The sequence below is a fragment of the Neodiprion virginianus genome, chromosome 3 (genome assembly GCF_021901495.1).
Source record: "Neodiprion virginianus isolate iyNeoVirg1 chromosome 3, iyNeoVirg1.1, whole genome shotgun sequence".
NCBI lineage: Eukaryota > Metazoa > Arthropoda > Insecta > Hymenoptera > Diprionidae > Neodiprion > Neodiprion virginianus.
The window spans coordinates 9,546,956-9,561,135 of NC_060879.1; positions in this window are offsets into that span (position 1 = coordinate 9,546,956).

A 14,180-nucleotide genomic window follows, 5' to 3' on the forward strand; every position below is an offset into this window, starting at 1 on the left:
TAATTATAAACTGCTAAACAAAAACGTAATTTAGATCATACTCGACGTGCTAATCGCAATTCTGATTAAATCTAGCTGGTATCTTATTTCTACGGGCGCTAGTCGCCACTTTGCTGATGCACAATAATTCATAACTAAATCAAAAAGGACGTGCCTCGACGCGCTAATCGCGACCAACTTAATCACTCTAGAAAGCTTTTCTAATCGCGCGAGTGTATAGCGTATTATGACGCATCCGAGCTCAAGTCGTAGTCTCTATTCCCTCAAAGTTCACCACCCTTTTTACGTACGCAGACTCGACGAGACCCTGTGCAGCGGAATTTGGCCACACTCAATTCCACTCCGAAATTGTTCCCCACGCGAAACCGTGACTCTACGCGTTATCGCGAAAACTCAGGCTACGGTCATCCTCAAGGAGATCGGCAAACAGATTTCGAGCGCTACTCTAACTCTAAGATAGCGTGGGCCGACCGTTTATCGGTGTGCCAATTTAACTTGCGCTCGAAATATGCCCGCAAAGAATTATAAGCGCTTACCGCTCCTCAGCCACACCAGAAACTCCCCTACGCCCGTCTCAGCCATCCCAACCACAGTAACTTTGCTTTTTCTAAACTTTCTTGCCACGCCACTAACGCTATCGGTCGCCAGGACTCAAGTGACGGGTCCTGCAAATCGGAGCCGCAATTCGAACATGCCCCGAACATAGGCGCCATCCATAGTCAAAATTTTTCCCGCTCGCATTGGGGTTCTCGTTACGCAATTCTTACAATCTAGCGTATCGCTAGCGTTGAATTCCGCTGTCGCGGGGTGTTGATTGGCTGTCCCGTCTCGTGTACCCCGTAGCTTGGCAGTGGCGTGGTGATGACTTCGCGAGGGTACCTGTCGTCAGTTGGGCGACGGAGGGGGGTGGGCTCGGCTCGCCGGCCACCAACGGGAATCTCGTCCGCCTTGGATTCCCTCGCGGCAGAGCTCTCCGTTGACGCTCTCTCCGTAGCCTCGTGCGAGGCCCTCCTTTCGTCGCGATCCGCGGCGATTGCCATCCAGTAACCTCGTTCGGATTTGCTGCCGATCCCCTGTCCGAAGCCGCATTTACTCGCCACCCAAAAAAAAATAAACAAAAATCCTGAAAAGTCTTATTCGCTAAACCGGCGATGGTCCCCTCTTAGAGTCTCGGATGCGTGACTATTGTCCTGGCGCTCTTTTTCGAAATGAGCCGCGGTCTACTTCGCGTGCTCCCTAAGTCTGTGGTCCGTCTAAAGTTCGGGGAGCCGTGTGGAACGTGCAGTAAAACTGCCACGTTACAGTACATACAGACTAGTGTATGAGTTTGTATGCATACGGCTATACTTGGTGTATGTGTATGCGTGTGTGTAGGCCTATGTGAGTTTTTTTTGTGCGTGTGTGCGTAGTGTCTGTGTATGTGTAAGTCCACGTGAGTTTGTTTTGTGTATATGTGCGTAGTGTGTGTGTATGTGTGTATGCGCGCGCGCGCGATTGTTTGTGTGTGTGTGAAATTATCCTGGTACAATTCCACAAAAATGAGCAGTATGAATATGAGATTTTGACTTCCAGGAGCAAGTCATGTCCTTAGCCAGAATAAGAGAAATACTCTGTTGCCCGGTTCTCACCGCGTGGAGGTTGACATGAAGAGAATCTTTTTTTTTTTGTTTTTTTGTATTTTTTAAAAATTTTTTATAATTTTTGTAATGTTTTGTTATATTTTTTTATTTTTTTTTCGATTTTGCTTTTTTTCTTCTAATTTTTCTTCCTATTGCCCATTTTTTTTTGTATTTTCTTTATGAGTTACAAAAATGTATACGTCCATATACATGGCCATCAGTCATTTTATATTCTAGTTATAATAAATTCAGTGAAATTTTGTAGTACATTCACAACATAAGTTCAAATTGCAAATTGGACAGAATCGTGTTGTCCTCTTTCCACATTTTCCACCACAGGCTTTGTTTAATCCTACTTTTATAAAATGTTTTCTTTTCTCCGCGTTTTCATTCAATTTCTGCAGGTAATCTTCACTTATTTTTAACGCAAATTCCTTAGTGCCAACCTTCTTTCCATCTCCTTTAGCCAAGTTATAGAGGACAGTTGCATTTGTGATAGAGGCTTGAATTACTCTCATCAGGATAACCCAAGTCCATTTCTTGGATCTTATTGAGGGTAGAAGTTTGTTGCAATGTTGGTCGTGAAGGTCCACACCACCCATAAACCTGTTATAAGCACGAAATGCATTAGGAAACTGCACTTCAGCTTTCTTCTTCTCAATTTTACTGTACCTCTTGACTGGCTGAAGTGGATACACTCCCACAGCGGTTGAGAGAATCGAAACATTCTTTGAATCCCGTACTGTTATAAAATTTGTTCCACTTGATTTATCATATTTTGAGCGGAAAGTACCTCTCGGAGCTTTGGAATCAATTTCGTTAGTTTCTTTTATCCTATCTTTCCTTACGGTACCAGTAGCTCGGACACCTATTTTTTTTAAGTGTACTAATAAATCTGGACTACAAAATAGATTGTCAAAATATATGTGGTACTTACCCAGATTTCGAGGAGACGTAGACAGAAGTAATCCCTTCAGCATCTGCAACACCACTTGACTGCCCTGAGCCACATTGCTTAAAACTCCTCTATCAGCAGTCTTACCACAATATACATCCAAATCATATAAAAATCCTTCAGGACTGCAAATGCCCCACATTTTTACGCCAAATCTGATTGGTTTCGTTTTTATGAATTGTTTTATCGACAATCTCCCAAAATATTTTATCATCATCTCATCTATTGAAAGTGCTGAAGTGAACATTCCAAATTGCATTGCATTTTTCCTGAATATGTCCAACATTTTTCGGACTCTCCAAATCTTATCATTATCATCTCGATCTTCTTGTTTGCTGTACTTAATATTTTTTTTTATTGTTTCGAATTTATCTCGGGACATTGCAGAGGTCACCGGTTTAGCAGACAAATGCACATTTTGGACCAGTAATCTCTTTGAGAATGCCTCTTATTGTATGATGAAAAAATTATTATGCCAACAAATGTTTCGAATTCTTCCTTTGATATGGTACAATTATTCGCAGCGGTTGCTTCAATTATATAACTTTTCAATTCATCTGAAAAAAATAATTCAAATAATTCGATGAAGGAGCTAGAAAGAATTTTTTTCTTTGCTACAAGCGATAGTAATATTTCATTATCTAATCTATCATCATATACTTTTTCTCCTTCGACCCAGTTGTATATATGTTCTGGTTCTAGTTTTTTCTGATTTGAGTTATAATTTTCTAAAACTGTGGTATATGAATGCGTGGGAAAAGTTATTTCTGTCAAATCAGAATCATTGTTGCTATTTTCAGTGCTGCTTTCATTCTCAGATATACTATCATCCGAATTACAAGAATCAGATTCTCCCGAATTATCAGCATTCGGAATAAGAGAAACCGAAAAATAATCATCTCTCTCTTCTACCTCTGTATAACGATTCCTGCGTGATTTTTTTGGAGTATCCAAACTTGAGATCTCGGTCGAGAAAGTTTTCATACGCTTTTTTGACATGATAGATGTTGAGATGAAATAATATATAATAAAAGTAGTCAAACTATTCAGCAGGTCAGAACAGAGTACTTATCATACGCCCAGTAAAGTTGTTTGGAACTTATGAGTTACGCGCTCCACTTCTTTTGTGAGATCTGTCGCCACCTATTGGTGATCAGAAGATTCTATGGATTATATTTCGCGGCTATTTCAAAATCAACTTTGCAGGGACCGATTATCCTGAGCAATATTTTGGAACCGCAGGAATATACTTCTATGCTTAAACTTAAAAAATTTGATAGAAAAAAAGTGTTTCAAATCACTCAAACAGTACTTGTGAATTTTTTCAGATTATTCGGAGATTTTTTTCATTTTTTTGCATGAAGTCATTTTTGAAAAAATCCAAAAATGTCTCTAAAAATTCTCAAAAAAATCAGGGGTATTGCTTGAGTTATTTCCAGCACTTTTGCTTCCATAAAATTTTTTCTTAAAGTTGACCATTTCGGTGTAAAAAAATCATGAAACTTGAGCTTGGCCATAGATTATTTCAGGCGCCATATTGGATCCGCCATGTTGAAATTAATTTTTCTATGTATGTATCTTTTTAGTTCAAGTTTCAATTACACCATTTAAATAGGTTTTACATGAAAAGAAAAGGTATTCCACAGTGAAAATCACCGTAAAAAGAAAAAAACAGTCCAAAAAAATGCGATTTTTTAAATTAAAACAACAAAATCAATGAATTTTTAAGGTTATTATGTATTTCTATTGGTGCCAAACGAAAGAGGGACCTCAAAAATACCCCAATATGCATCTCGAATAAGTTTATTTTTCATTCCTGTTAGGTGGCACATAATTGAACTTGCAATATAGGAAATCTGTATTTCAGGCGTTAATGGGTTAATCCGGATATCTGTGTAACGTCTAGCATAATTCTTGAAACCAGGTTCCTCTTTCTGCATAGGTAATAAAATTGTAGTAGATCGGCAAGGCATAAAAGGTGCTTCAAATCTGCAATGCTGAGGTTGATTCGCCACTATTTTCTTATAGCATGTGAATGTATGTTTGTGTCTTTGTAATGTAATGTTACCTGATGCTTCTCGAGATGACACAGATATCAAGTAATCAATTAATGCGATAGAATCCAACTTATTTTTATCAAGCGCATCCATTGGAGCATTAGCTAACCACAATAGTATATGCGCATGTGGACTACCACGATGCTGGAACTCAATACGTTTAAAATAATGAACAACGTAATATTTCCCAAACGGACTAAATTTTGGTGATTGTAAAAGATTCGTTATTACATTGACTAATTTGTTAAAATATATAGCACAAGTAACTGCATCCTCATTGACAAGAGTTGTTTTTTCAAGATAATGGAGAAGCTCGGCCATTTCTTCTGAAATATTTTCACCGTCGTGTTTGAATTTGTAGAGCTTTTGGAGCAGATCGTTCCATCCAATTTCATTGGCACTGACAGTAAGAAATATAGTCGGTTTTCCAAACTGTCTGATCATAGCAAAAAGATCTTTCTTGCGATCCATCCAATACCATGTTGAATTTAGAATTGCTCTTAGAAACGCAAGATTGGTTTCAATACAATTATGAACGTACTGATCATCTTCTATTTGTTTCCGAGTAATTTTGGTATCCTTACCAACGTGTTCGAACGCAACTGTGAGAGAATCACGAACCCTCATCCTCATAATCTTCATTGCCATGTATAATAAATGATACGGTGTAACTGCACGACGATCAGATCGTCTTAGCTCACTAGAAGCCATCATGAAAGGGGTTACTTTCACACCATCCCTAAAATTACGGAACTGACCCAAGTAAATTGCGGGAAAGGAAAGTTCCTCTGCATGTTCATCAAATAATAAACTTTCAGGTACGTTTTCTTCACCAGGTGCAATACGTAAGTATTGTTCTTCATTCCACAGTAATGTCAGCTGTTGAGCCGTAAAACTTTCTTCTATAGGAATATGTTCGCTGAAATCATCTTGCTGAATTTCATCGTGAATTTGATTATCATTAAAAAATGACTCATCAACTTTGATATCGTACATAGTATACAATGGTGACGGAATTAAAAATCGTAGCCAACTTTTAATAGTACGCTTATTAACAATACTTTGTAATTAGCTAGATCGATGAATTTTCTTATGTTTGATATGTACATTTATACAGTAGTCATCATCAATATTCCTTGGAAACGATTTAACCATATTATTTACTGAAACAGGAACATTAATTATTTGACCGAAAATACCGTACTGACCATTAACATGCCTCAATCTTCTGATTTGCATGAAAGGAATACGAGGTGAAATAAGTCTTTCAGAAACAAGATGTAAAGGTGGTAGATGTTGAGGTATATCCGGATATTTGAAACCATTGAATGTGGACATTAAAGAAATATTCTTCTTGTTTAACGCTTACACACATGTGTTGCAAAGCTTCGTATTTTTCGCTGGTATATTAGGTATAATTTTTTTTAGAATTTCCTTATGTTCAGGAGACGGCATTTTCAACATTTTCAAATCATTTTGAAACCACAACCTGTCACATACTGAACACGGATATCCAAAAGGATTGTCTAGAAACTTTTTTTCTAAATTCCTGATGAGCTTTTTCTAATCGTCGAAAATTACTATACGGCAAAGGAGTATCTACGTCCATATCAATTTGCTCATCAATGGGAGTGTTAATTAACTGTTCCGAAGAATTGGAATGAATGACTTGTCCGTCTGGTGGAGGTAATTCCTGATCTATAATCGTGTATTGATTTGATAAATCACGCTCCTGGTCGTGTACAATGTCTTGAGTGGATAAAATATGTATCAGCTAATCGCTGAATAGTATCTTGGGCTTGAAGCAGTCAGTTTTGCTCCATGTCTGCTAATAAAGTATTTTCTGCTGCACGGTCATTATACAGCACAGGAGAATTAGCCATATGCACCTCAGCTTGTACAATTATAAAGTTGCGATTGTCGTGTGTTGAAGTAGATAAAAATGAATCGTGTAAATTGTCACCATCATGATCAGCAATAGCAGACACCGTTGAGACATCTGGTCGATTTGCACTAGCACTGGTGGTAGCTAACTGAAACGATGGTTCAAAAGTCCTTATTCGTGAATTTGAAGTTGACGGTATAGATAAAATCTCAGTCACGGATGATTCGTTTACTTGTGGAAGCATTTTTTTTCGCAGCCTACAAGCACGAGTACGTTCTGCTCCTGTTTTTTTTATTGGCTTTTTTACTGAAAGCATTTTTTTTCGAAGCCTAGAAGCACGAGTACGTTCTGCTCCTGTTTTTTTATTGGCTTTTTTACTGGCAAGCCTTGCGGAATTTTTTCAGCTTCCTTGGCAGCTTTCTTACGATTGTAATGGTTTTTACACGTTTACGCATTTGTTTTACCCATCTTGAAAACTGGAATAGAAATTGAATAGTATCATTAATAGGCATAAAATCTAAGCTAAAAGAATTTTAGATTGATGAATAAGATTTGTTGTAGAGAATGAGATATTAGAAATGAATAATAAATATTAAAAATTGAAAACTAAAAATGTAATAATATATATATAATTATTATAAATAAAATTTGGAGAATAATAAATATATATGACATAATTTGTACTAAATATTATAAGACGTAATTTCAAATATTTATTATTGATTATTTAATATCTTAAAAGTAAATTAATAAATTCACAAATTGAATTGAAGTTATTTTATTCATTTTTTAAATATTTATTATTTTTTAAATTTAAGATTCACTTTTCATTTTTATCAAAAAGTTTTTATTAAATTTGTTCATTTATTTTTATAAATATTTATTCTTTATTCAATTTAAAAATCAATATTAAAAAATAATATTCTAATTTGATGCTCGATTTTAATTTTATTGAATTATATTTGACGGGCAGTAAATATTTTTTAATAAATATTTAATTAAACTAGAAAAATACACAACATGTCAAAATCTTCTGTCACACAATGATAAAGAAAAGAAGTATGTAAAAAAAACAATAAAACAAACAACAGATGTCTTACATTATATTTAGATAATCTACTAAATTTTTGTCACGAACTTTTTATTAAATGTTCTATTAAATTTATTTCTTTATTTTGTAAATATTAAAAAACCAATAATAAATATTCAACATTGATAATTTAATAATATTTAGTATTAATTATATTAAATAATAATATTTTAATTTATATCAATAAATAATACATACGGATAACTAACCTCAATTATATTGGAGCACTTGAAAAAGTATTTTAGCACAATTTTTTCACTAATATTCACAAATTTTTCCACTAATATTCACAAATTTTTCGAGACTTAATGAATTCGATTCAGTGGGCAACTTCATCCTGTTAATTTTGTGTTACAGTGATGCGCGCGCATCTTGAAATTGAATTCGGTTAAGTGGGCAACTTCATCCTGTTAATTTTGTGTTACAATTTTATGTTACAGTGATGCGCGCGCATCTTGAAATTTCACTCTCATCAGTTTTTCATAACGCGCCTAAAGAAGTATAACTTCGATAATAAAAAAAAGTGAATAAATCTAGGAGACCTCTACGGCCTACGTGCGCTAGTCGCCGTCTTAATGATACCCTAACTCGCAAAAACCAAAAACAAGATTTGGACTCGATGCGCTGCCCGCGATCGTCCTCAACTACGACGCTAATCGTCACTTAATCATAAACCGCTAAACCAAAAACGTGATCTAGATCAATAATCGACGCGCTAATCGCGATCGTGATTAAATCTAGGTGATGTCTTATTTCTACGGGCGCTAGTCGCCACCTTACTGATGCACATGAATTCGCAAACTAAACCAAAAAGACGTGACTCGACGCGCTAATCGCGACTGAATTAATAACCATAGGAAGCTTTTCTGATCGTGCGGGTGTGTAACGTATTTTCTTTATTTATTTATTTATTTATTTATTTTAATAGACCCAACAGCCTATCGGCCAATAACAGGGTCACTGATTGCTGCATTTACAGTATATAGTAAATAGAGAGATTTTATCTAGGGACGAGAGACAGTCCAGGAAGTCAGAGAGGATTCGAGGCATGTAAATCAGGCGGGATGTAGACTGCTATAATATGTAAAACTTCACCAAGGCCAACAGTTGTGCCTACAATATCTATTTGCGGAAATTAAACTGTAATGTCTTCAAGATTTAATAACTTTATATCCGGCATATTTCGGCATGATATCAATGCCCCTCCCCCAGTCTTTCTGTGCGTCTCTCGCCTATCACATCTATATACAGAAAAAATATTGTTATCAAATAGCTCTGATGAATAAATTTGGTGGTTAAGCCATGTTTCAGTAAGTGTAAAGATATCATACTCTCTCTCAATAGTATTGATTAGTACATTACGTAGTTTAGTATTGAGTCCTCTAATATTTTGATAATAAAATTGTAAAATTTTTTATAGTAGTGTTTAATGTGTCGAGATGTTCACTAGTGGTACTGAATGTCGACGTCGATCCTTGATGATGCTGTACCAGCCATTCCTCATCACTAGACGTAGATCTGGTTCTCCTTCTGCTTGACGTTTCCCCAGTTCGGCTTTCATTGTCTTGTAGTCCGCTCGTTGGCGTTCTGTGCGATCCTTGGCAATCGAAATCTTGGATAGTATTGCATCCTTTACTGTAGCCTGCTTTTGTTTCTTTATGTTGAGTATTAGTTGGTCAACAGAAGAGGAATCATTCAGGATTACTTTGAGTGGACGTGGTTTAATCAAAACTGAGGAATATTTTCCAATACGAAAGCACTTACAGTTTGCAACTGGAACATTAAGAGCAGAGCAAACATTAATTACTTTTGTAACGTCCTCAGCGTCCCTTTCAGCTTGCACTGGTTCACTCGACTCCTCAATATCAAAAATAATAACATTGTTGCGACGTGATAGTCTATCTTCAACTTCTTTTAGTATTTTCATTTCATCCATGCCTGGGGTACTAACAAATGACTTTAATTCATTTCTGATACCCTGCACAGCCGTTTTATTCTCATCGATCTGTTCCTTCAGGCATTTGATCGTGGTTTTAAGATCACTCGTATCATTTTCGACTACTACTAACCTTTTTGACAGAGCTTTAGTGGTTTCAGTAAATGTTCCTTTCAGGGTCATGGCACTTGCATTGATATCATTGCCCATATTAGTACGGAGTGTATTTATTAGCTCACACATATCATCATATGACAGTGGTTTTTTCGGTCCACAGCAACGCTGAAATCCTCCAGATGGTAGTACTGTCGTTGATTTCGCACAGGATGGGTGATATGCTGCCCGACACTTGCCACAATTCACTACCTCTTGCACAACAGCTCGGGAGCATCCCTTGCACTCTCTTTGTAGTGTTTTTGTACCCCCAGAGCCCTCAGCTGTTTTAGGATTTGACATTTTGTGACGTATCGATTGAGTATTTATTTAAAATCTATATATGTAGTAAGTCTTTATGTTTGTTTACAAATATGTTGTTAGAGAAATAACTGTATTACCGTTTGTGCTACTTTTGAGTTAACGACCAGTATAGGTGGCGCATACGTTGCGCGGTGACTGACAGTTATAATAGTGGTAGTGTATGATAATAATAACAATAATAATAGAGTAATTATAGGTTAGGAAATGTCCGATGTTTAATTTACTAGAAATTTCAGATAATTTCACTCGGATGTTATTAATTTATATTTCAGATCGAAAAGAATTATTTTATAAGTAATAGATCACCACCACGTATATATTTATCACTTGATAAAACTTTTATATGTGTTAATATAGCAGCACGATGTGAGCTCTACTCTCTATATACTATATCCTATACTATATTATTATACTATACGTATTGTAACGATTTAGGCGTTACGTTAATAAATATGGATCCGCGAGTTTACTTATTATCAAATCAAAGGCGTGAACAAAAATATCGTGATAAATGCTTTTAATGCAAGATACGTGTTTCTAGTTTAAAGTCTGAAACAAGACTGTTTTTACAATAATATCGGTTGGCGCAGCAACCTTATTCTTTTTAAAGACATAAGAGGTTTATAAACGTCTTTTATCTATGCTGACTACTAGATCATTAAAGAGGGGGCAAAACGGGTGATTTCACCCTTTGTAACACTACTCCCCCCCGAGGAAAAGAGTCGTCCCGACTCGGGAAAAATAAAACAATTATAAAAGTATTCTAGTAGTCAGTGCTCAAAGATGAGTTGGAGCTGTGGCTCTAAAAATTTAAGAACTCCCTTTTTACTATCTGGCATTTGCCCACAGTCTCAAGGTAAACCACAGAAAACCTTGAGCAGATAGTTGAGCGTTAAATAATCTCAAAAATTTTTGTGCCATGTTTTATAAAGGTTAGTGTTATTAAGTGTTATGTGGCTTCATGAATATAAAGTTTTCCGCAACGGCCCAGATTGATGTCGGAAAGAAATTCGATTTTCTTCATGAAGGATCCCTCCGAAACAGGTTCGGATGAAAACATCGAAACGGGAACCGACAATTCCAGGGCCAAATAAGACGAAAACAGACTTCTCTTCACATGAAATAAGGAAATCGTGGGGTGACTTCTTTAGGAATAGTTCACCCTAGAGTTTTGGAAGGACAAATGTGAGTGATGGTATAACAATTCAAATTCACTATGTGAATTTGGGAGAATACTTGAATAAAAATAAATTGAATATGTATTCAAAAGAAAAGAAACGATCTTATCTGATTCATTTCTGCGTCCTTCTTCAAAATAAAACCACCAGTCATCCTCAGGAATCGGGTAAGATTGGAAGGAAAGGGCTGTGTCAAATAACCTGAAAAAGTGGTCACAAAAACTGACACTTGAGGTTAATAAAATGTGAAAATCAAGCAATCGCTCATCGACCTCGAAAAATAATCGTGGCTCTTTTCACATTAATAAACCAAAGCATATCCGACACAAAACTCGATTCCAGAGAAGAAGTTTCTAGAAAGAAACAATCGAAGAAAACAAATTTCAAATTGATTAGCAACGCAGAAATAACAAATCATTATAAGAAAAGTAGTCGTTAAAGACAGACAAGACATGGATACAAAAGAGCATACTTCCATGAATGCAGCTATGTTGATAAAAGTATTCCCTCTCGAAAATTCGAACGAACTTAGCAAAATAGAAAGCTCTAACTATTTTAACTCTCTTTGGAGAGAGATGTCCTGCGGCCAGCTGAACGCCGTTTCCGAAAAAGGAAGAAGCGGCTTCCTATGCCAAAGCTGCTTTGAGTCACAGTGAGTACATCATATCGAATAACACAAATAAATTATAAGAAAATAATTTTTGTTTCAATCATTTTTTTTTAGCTCTAAACCCGAATTTCTTCTACAAGAAGTCTCCCTTCATCTGACCTTTTTCAAAGAAAAAGTGCTTTGTCGCTCATGCAAACAGAGTCTTTTTGATATAGTAAAAAAAACGGAAGGGTGCGAGGGATGTGATAATGTCAAGGAAGAAATTAAGAAGATTTTAAATATTACTCGCTTTTTCCCGTTAATGTAGTTTAATTTCAAAAATTAAGTTTTAATTATTATAGTTTTTTTTTTTTTTTTAACCAAATTTTTTAAGAATAAAATTCTTTCAATATTAAATTCAAAGGTTTAACTTTGTCCGTGTATCATTGCAAGACAAAAATTGGAATAAACTTGGTTGGCTGTGGATTCTGCATTGATAACCAAAACAGGAGCCGATAAAGAAGAAAAGGTTTGTTTTACTAACCAATCTTCATGAACCTCATGGATAGTTCTGAGTAGCTCTAAAGAAATACTCGATTCTTCCTCACGAGAACGGGAACTAACACGAGCAAAAGAAGTTTCTGGGGAAACTCGCAAATAAACAATCAAATCTACTCTGAGCTCAGACGAGCGAATGAGAAGATCAAAATTTTTTGTCAATAAATGAGATTCGAAGTCGCGAAAATTACCTAACCTTCGACGAGCTTCTACAAAACAATTGCTACTGAATATCGATCTTTCCATCACCTTTACAGGCAATGAAGTCGTCTGCAGATGTCTATCTAACATAACCATTTGAGCGAAATGCTGAAAATAATAGCAATAACGATCTGGGTTCTGATACATCAAATCTAAAAGATTAATTCCGGCTACATTTCGATATTCTTCAAGAGGTTCTAAAAGTGTACAGACCTGTCGATCTGCTAAAAACCTCTTGGTGAAAGTTGTTTTTCCGCATCCGATATTTCCTTCTATAATAATCGTAAGCGGTCGAGTTTTACTCAAATGAATTCCGAAAGGTAAATTCTTCTCCCAATCGATAACCGACTGTAAAGAAGGTCAAGTCGATCACAGTCGTCAAGGGTGTTCGTTTGAAGATCTAACCTCGAAGGATGTCCCTGGTCTTGGAGAGATTGTTCCAGGTTGATCCTCTTCAAAAGGAGCAAGACGATCTAAGTGAACCACTTTCTGACGCGAATGAGGAGATCTTCGGATTCTATAAACAACATCATTTATCCGGTTAACCACTAAGTAAGGGCCTTCCCAATTTCTTTGTAGCTTTGGACATCGTCCTTTCTGTCTTCGTGGTTGAAAAAGCCAAACAGAATCTTCAGGATTGAATTTTAAATCTCTGGCTCGAATATCATAGCGAGTTTTTAATTTATCTGAAGCCATAGAAATTCTATTCCTAGCAAAGTGATGAATTTCTTCTAAACGTTGTTGTAATAAAAAGGCATAATCTGTTTGATGCTGTCTTTGCACAGGAACAGGGCCTTTCTCTGAATCTGACGGAAGTCGAAGATTTCTTCCAGTAAGCATGAGGGCTGGCGTCTGTTTCGTCGTCTCATGAATCGCAGATCTGTAAGATAAAAGGAAGAAAGGGATCCAGGAGTCCCAGTCTCTCTGATTCTGTTCTACGAAGGACGACAAATATTGTAGCAAAGTCCGATTCAGACGCTCTATCATGCCGTCAGACTGCGGATGCAAAGGAGTTGTACGAGTTTTTCTAACCCCTAAAATCTGAGTAACCTCTTTCATTAAGGTTGACTCAAAATTTCGGCCTTGATCAGTATGAAGTTCTAGAGGAACTCCGTGTCTACAAATAAATTCTTTAACGAATGCCTGTGCTACAGTAGAGGCTTCTTGATCAGCGAGAGGGACCACTTCTGGCCACTTAGTAAAATAATCAGCAATAACCAAAGCATATTTATTTCCAGAATGGGTTATCGGGAGAGGTCCAAGAATATCCATTGCTATCCTTTCAAATGGAGCTCCCACGTTGTAAATCTGAAGAGAGCTTTGTCCCTTCGCTCGAGGTCCTTTCTTTGCCGTGCAGATTCGACATCTTCGACACCAATCTTCAACGTCCATCCGGCAACGGGGCCAAAAGTAGAAGTTGCGAATTCTGCCCAGAGTTTTATTCGAAGCGAAGTGTCCGCCTGCAGGAGAATCATGATAAAGAGCAAGAATCTCTGGAACTCGTGACCTGGGAACCAAAAGTTGCCACCTGATTTCTTTCAAGTCTGCAGATTCCCATTTTCGGTATAAAATTCCATCAATTAAAAGAATAGAGTCCCATTGAGCCCAATAAATTTTCAAATCTGGCTCGGCTAA